The sequence below is a fragment of the Callorhinus ursinus genome, unplaced genomic scaffold, assembly GCF_003265705.2.
Source record: "Callorhinus ursinus isolate GAN/ISIS: 27379988/994484 unplaced genomic scaffold, GSC_fseal_2.0 scaffold11, whole genome shotgun sequence".
NCBI lineage: Eukaryota > Metazoa > Chordata > Mammalia > Carnivora > Otariidae > Callorhinus > Callorhinus ursinus.
Window position 1 is genome coordinate 14,785,052 of NW_027397073.1, and position 7,127 is coordinate 14,792,178.

General features: G+C 37.3%; 1 pseudogene; it reads right to left on the bottom strand.

The window, feature by feature from the left end:
- Nucleotides 1-3,362: 3,362 nt before the first annotated feature.
- On the bottom strand, nucleotides 3,363-4,237 carry LOC112835122 (myosin regulatory light chain 12B pseudogene; annotated as a pseudogene).
- Nucleotides 4,238-7,127: the final 2,890 nt, after the last annotated feature.

Sequence of the window (7,127 nt, forward strand, 5' to 3'; positions counted from 1 at the left end):
CCATGTTGGATTTCTCAGTTATGTTTCATTTGAGAATGGTAAGCGGAATGCCAACACGTGTGGGAACAAAGCACAGGTTTGCTTAACTCGGAACAAATAAAGGATGTCGGTTTTACAAGACTATTTGACAGCCTGTGGACTAATAATGCCACCTGGTGGACAAATGAAATATGCCAAGAAGGTTTCTAGGTAGGCGTGTGTGTGTGTGTGTGTGTGTGTGTGTGTGTGTGTGTGTGTGTTAATTAGGGAAATAGTAGAGATTTTATTTTTTTATTTAAAGATTTTATTTATTTATTTGACAGAGAGAGACACAGCAAGAGAGGGAACACAAGCAGGGGGAGTGGGAGAGGGAGAAGCAGGCTTCCCGCGGAGCAGGGAACCAGATGTGGGGCTCGATCCCAGGATCCTGGGACCATGACCTGAGCCGAAGGCAGACGCTTAACGACTGAGCCACCCAGGCGCCCCAGTAAAGGGATTTTAGTGAATGTTCTTGTGTGAAGTCACAGTAAAGCATATTTAACTGAACCTATAAAAGGTCCAGTTCCTGTGAGCTGTGATATGCAGCTTCTTCCCACATACATTTAACAAGGTTTACTAGTAATTAATACCAGATCCCTCATCTGTCATTTATGCAGAGTCAACTTCAGCAAATTGCTTAATTTCTCTGAGGCTCAGATAATTTACATCCATAATATCAGTTAATTCTCACAAGAGAACACTGCATGGAGGATATTAATATTCTCATTTTTTTAAATGAGAGATCAAATTCTGCGGCTTGAAACAAATTAGCCTTCTACAGCAGGTAATCCTCCCAGCTGATCAATGCTTTGAATATTATTTAATTTATTAGAACTCTGATTAAATGGCACACAAAACCCCACAGTCTTCTGTTTCTTTAGACGTTTTTATAAATAGAAAATGATTTCTGTTTCATTTGATTTGACATAGACAAAACTTGTGCAAACAAAGACATCAAGCACATTAGATGTGACCTCCATTGGACGGAGATTAGAATATGAAGCAGGTATGGTGGTCTCTCGAGAGAAAATGGCATCCTGTTAAAAAGAAAAGCAAGGGAGACTGGGAAATTGCTATTTGCTCTGGCTTGCCTGAACTGTTGAGACCCTTGGAGGAACTGGAACCCGCACTGTGGACTCTCCCCTCTTCATCCCTCGGAGTGTGGATCTCACTGTGTGAAGAGCAAATGCTCTGCCCAGCCGCACTGCCATGCACCATCCTTCCAACCCCACACGAAGACTCAGTGATGGGCGAGGGCTGGCCCCCGCTCTGCCTTAGCATTTTTCTTTATTTTTTTTAAATCAGGTTTTTTGAAGTATAATTCACACAAAGCAAACTTACTTCTTTATGTATGTATTTTTATCAGTTTTGTTTTTTTGTTAAAGATTTTATTTATCTGAGAAAGAGAGAGAGAATGGGTGGGGAGAGGCAGAGGAGGAGGGAGAGGGAGAGAGAATCTTAAGCAGGCTCTGGGCTGAGCGGGGCTGGATCTCCCCACCCTGAGATCACGACCTGAGCCGAAACCAAGAGTTCGCACACTGAACCAACTGAGCCACCCAGGCGCCCCTATTTCTATCAGTTTTAACAAATATATGCAACCACATAGCCACCATCACAATTGAGAAGTGGGGTATTTCCATTACCTCAGATTTTCCTTGTCCTGCTGATAGTTAGTCTCCTCTGCACAACCCCCAGCCACGGCAACTCCGGCTATACATTTTGTTCTTATAATTTCGTCTTTTCTAAAATGTCATACAAATAGAATCAAACAGCATGTAGCCATTTGTGTCTGGCTTCTTTCACTTACAGTAATGCTTAAGAGGCTCATTCAGATTGCCACGTGTATCAGGGGTTTTCATGTTTATTGTTGAATAGTATTCCATTGTATGGCTGCATCACCATTTATTTATCCAGTCATCACTTGGTGAATTGCTCATTGGGACTACTAGGAATAAAGCTGCTATAAACATTTGCAAAGATGCTTTCTGTGGACATACATTTTTATTTGATTTGGTTAGAAATCTACAGGTGGAATTGCTTTGTCATATTTAATGTATAAAAATATAAAAGTCTGGGGCGCCTGGGTGGCTCAGTCAGTTAAGCGCCTGGCTTGGGCTGGGGTCATGGTCTCAGAGTCCTGGGATGGAACCCTGCATCAGGGTCCCCTGCTCAGCAGAGAGTCTGCTTCTCCCTCTCCCTCTGCCCCTCCCCCTGCTCATGTTCTTTCTCTCTTGCTCAAATAAATGAATAAAATCTTTAAAAAATATATATAAATCTGCCAAGCTGCTTGTCACAGTGATCATTCAACTTCGCATGCTCACTAGCAATTTTGAGAGTTCCTGTTCCCTGACATTTTCATCTGCACTTGGCATTATTGTCAATTTCTGTGTGTGTGTTTTTCTAATTTGTAGTGATTTTCTGCTATGGTTTGATTTGCATTTTCCTAATGACTAAAGATGGTGATAAGCTCTTCATGTGTATTTTTGCCTCTATCTTGTCGTGGAGGGTTCCTCTAATGTCAATTAGGTCAAATTGGTTATATTTTTTCTAGGTTTTCTTTACCCTTATTGATCGTCTGTTTACTTGTGGTATAAATCACTGAGAGAAAATTAAAAGTCTTAAACTCTAATTATGTATGGGTTTAATTCTTCTTTAAATTTTATAATTTTCTATTGTATCTTGAAGCTCCAAATATTAGGTGAAGCTCCAAATATACATAGAGGAAGGTGATTTTTTTTTGGTCTATTGACACCTTTTATCATTTCTTTACTCTTTCCCTCTCACTTAGAAACTTTCAACCTATACCTTTATACTTAACTGGCACACATCTTTCAGGTCAGTATCAAAGCTCTGTCTTTCAGCTGAGGCATTGAGAATACTGACATTTAATGTAATTATTTATGTAGTTGGGTTTCAAACTGCCATCTTGCTAGTCATTTTTCTATTTTCTCCTGCTGCTTTCTTTTAAGAATTGTGGGTTGTTTTAAAAATTCCACACTGAATATGTAGATCAAATTGGAGAGAACTGACATCTTAACAATATTGAATCTATCCATGAAAATGGAATATCTCTCCGCTTATTTAGATCTTTGGTTTCTTTCATCAGTTATGTGGTTTTCCTCATATACATCATACATTTTGTTAAATTCATACCTAAGTATTTCTCTTTTTTGGTGGTAATATAAATAGTACTGTGTTTTTATTTTCAAATCCCAAGAGTTCTTTGCTGGTATATAGGAAAGCAGTTGACTTTGGTATCATAAGATTGTGTCCTGCAATCTCACTATAATCACTAATTAGTTGCATAACTTTTTAAAAAATTTTTATTTCAAAATACTGTTTTTATTATATAAAAGTGTAAAAATCCAGCAAAACCAGAAATACCAGATATATTCTCCTGGGCTTTCACATTTGTTGATTTTTATTCACAATCTCTTTTTCAGCACAAATTACAACCTCAACCCCATTTGCAGTTTGATTATACAACTGCTAAGTGGCAGAAAGGTCTAGAATAAATACAACAGAAAAGAGGCCAAGCCGTGAAACTAAGTTGCATGCAACAGGTCTATGAGGGTGGGGGAAAGTGTCTGGGAAATAAAACAGAGTAAGACAAAGCAATTGGAAGGTTTTAGCTAAAGTTCTTTCAATCATCTTTGTCTTTTGCTCCATGTTTAAGGATGCGCGTGAACTCAATATAATTGAAATTTCCCTTTTTGTCAATTAGGCGCTTCTCTGTACAGCTCATCCACTTCCTCATCTGTAAACCGATCTCCCATGGTTGTCAGCAGCTCTCTCAGATAATCTTCCTGGATGGTGCCAGGTGCTTCTTCATCAAAGCAAGCAAAAGCATTTCTGATGACATCTTCTAGATCTGTGCCATTTAACTTCTCACCAAACATTGTGAGGAACATAGTGAAATTTATGGGCCCTGGAGCCTCATTAATCATGGCCTCAAGGTATGCATCGGTTGAATTCTTCCCTAGAGAAGCAAGCATATCATGCAAATCCTCCTTGTCAATGAAATCATCTCTGTTCTGATCAATCATGTTGAAGGCCTCTTTGAACTCCTGACTGCGACTGGTCAAACATGGCGAATACATTGGATGTTGAGTGCTGGGGGCGCTTCTTGGTGGTCTTGGTCTTTGCCTTTTGGCTCGACATGGTGGCTATTTAATTCGCCGCCAGACACCAGAATCCGGGCTGCCCTGAACGAGACGATGAGCGACAGCGACAATGGCTGGGCTGTCTAGTTGCATGACTTTTTTTTGTCAATTCTTCAAAATTTTCTACATAGACAATCATGTCATCTGCAAACAAAGACAGTTGTATCTCTTCCTTCCCAATCATTATACATTTTATTTCCTTTTCTTATCTTACGGCACTAGCTAAGATTTGTAGTTTGATAGTGAATAGGAGTGATGAGGGGAGGCATCCTGGCCTTGTTCCCCATCTTAAGAAGAAAGCATCTTGTTTCTCACAATTAAGTATATAATGTTAACTGTCTATTTTTAAGTAAATTTTGTTTTTTTAAGCAGTTTTAGGTTCACATAGAAAAACTGAGTAGAGAGTATAGAGAGTTCCCATATATCTGGTGCTTCCACATATGCACATCCTCCCCCACTATCAACATCCCCCACCAGAATGGTACATTTGTTACAATCAATGAACCTGCATTGATATAGCAATATCACCCAAAGTCTATAGTTTACATCATGGTTCACTCTTGATGTTGTACATTCTATGACTTTGCATAAATATATAATGGCATGTATCCATCATTATGGTATCATACTTCACTGCCCTTAAGATTCTCAGCATTCTACCTATTCTTCACTCCTCCCCATCCCAACCCCTGGCAACCACTGATCTTTTTTACTATCTTCATAGTTTTGCTTTTTCCAGAATGTCATGTAGTTGGAATCATACAATATGTGGCCTCTCAGATTGACTTCTTTCACCCACTAATATGCATTTAAGTGTCCTTCCTATCTTTTCATGGATTGATAGCTCATTTCCTTTTAGCACTGAATAATATTTCATTGTTAGGATGTACCACAGTTTATTTATCCATTCACCTACTGAAAAACACCTTGGTTGCTTCCAAACTTTGGCAATTATAAATAAAGCTGCTATAAATACCTGTGTGCAGGATTTGGGGTGGATATAAGTCTTCAACTCATTTGAGTAAGTACCAATGAGTATGATTGCTTGATCATACGAAAAGAGTATGTTTACTCTTGTAAGCAACTGTCAAACTGTCTTCGACAGTAGCTGGACCGTTTTGCATTCCCACTAGCAGTGAATGAGAACTCCTGTTGGTCCACATCTTCACTAGCATTTGGTATTGCCAGTTTTTTATTTTTATTTCTGGATTTTGTCCATTCTGATAGATGTGTATCTCATTGTTGTTTTAATTTGCATTTCCCTAATGACATATAATGCCATGCATCTTTTCAGATGCTTAATTGCCATTTGTGTATCTTTCTTCATTAGGTGTCTGTTCAGCTCTTTTGGTCATTTTTAAATTGGGTTGTTCATTTTCCTGTTGTTGAGATTTAAGGGTTCTTTGTATATCTTGGATAGCAATCCTTTATCAAATATGTCTTTTTTAAACATTTATTTCTTAGTCTGTGGCTTGCCTACTCATTCTATTAAGCTATTCGTTTTTGTAGAAGTTCCTTATCAAGTTGAGAAATTTTCCCTCTATTCATAGTTTGCTAAATGTTTCTCTGCTGAATAAATGTTGGTTTTTATCAAATGTTCTTTCTGTATCTATTGATATGGTCATATGATTTTTCTTCTTTAGTCTGCTGATGTGATGGATTACATTAATTGGTTTTCAGATGTTGAATCAGCCAAATGATCTAGAGCTTCAAAAATAAATATATTTTGTGCTTTTGTAGATTAAAGAGCAAATTTAATCAGTAAGATGGGAAGATTAAATTTTAAAAAATAAGCATTCCTTAGTTACATAAAGTACATTGTGGATATTTAGATTGTATGCGGTCAGAGAGTAAATCCAAGGTTAAAAGAATTTTAAGATGAAACACCATAAATACATAAATTTAAATATTGCTGATTTTAACTTGACTTGACACTCCCATTTTGCCAATTACTTAAACTTGAAAGTTAAATTATAAGTAATTTAATTAACAGAAAATTGCCTGCCTTAGAAGAAAGATTGCTTTTACTCAAACATTTTATGTTTAAAGTGTTTTCTTTTTGTATTTTTTACATGTAGAAATATACTCTATATTTTCAACATGCCAATACATACTTTTTCCAACTAGATGATAAATTCACATAAATTAGATAATAAATTTAATGTAAATTATCTCTTTCCTCAAAACAGTATTCTATTTGAAATTAGGAATCAACTCCAAGAAAAAAAATTTTTAAAGATTTTATTTATTTATTTGAGAGAGTAAGAAAGAGCAACCAGGGGAGGGGCAGAGGAAGAGGGAGAAGCAGACTCCCTGCTAAGCAAGGAGCCAGACTACGACTACTCCACTGCTACTCTGGACTCAATCCCAGGACCCTGGGATCATAACCTGAGCCGAAGGCAGACACTTTCCTGACTGAGCCACCCAGGCACCCCAACCTCAGGAAACTTTTTATTGGAATTATAATAATCTGTTTCAAAATGTTTATAAAACTTCTAAGATGTTTATGAGCACACCTACTACTTCGTAAAATGCTTCTTAATGTGAGTATGATATCTAATAACTACAATATGTACATAAAGAATGGACAAACACTGAGTTTTAAAATGTAGTCAAAAGTACAGTACATTTAATGAGAGTTATGAAAGTTGCATATTTAGATAGACAAGAATTGGATAAATATTTTTCAATCAATCCAAATGTTTACTCTGTACTGCATGTTTTCCCATGCCCCCCCAAATTTCTAGTTGTATTTATTCAGAAATATTTTCTTTTTATAAAAATTTGTTTTTATTAACATAAAATGTATTATTTGTTTCACAGGTCTGTGATTCATCAGTCTTACACAATTCACAGCACTCACCATAGTATATACCCTCCCCAATGTCCATCACCCAGCCACCCCATCCCTCCCACCTCCCCTCCACTCCAGCAACCCTCAGTTTG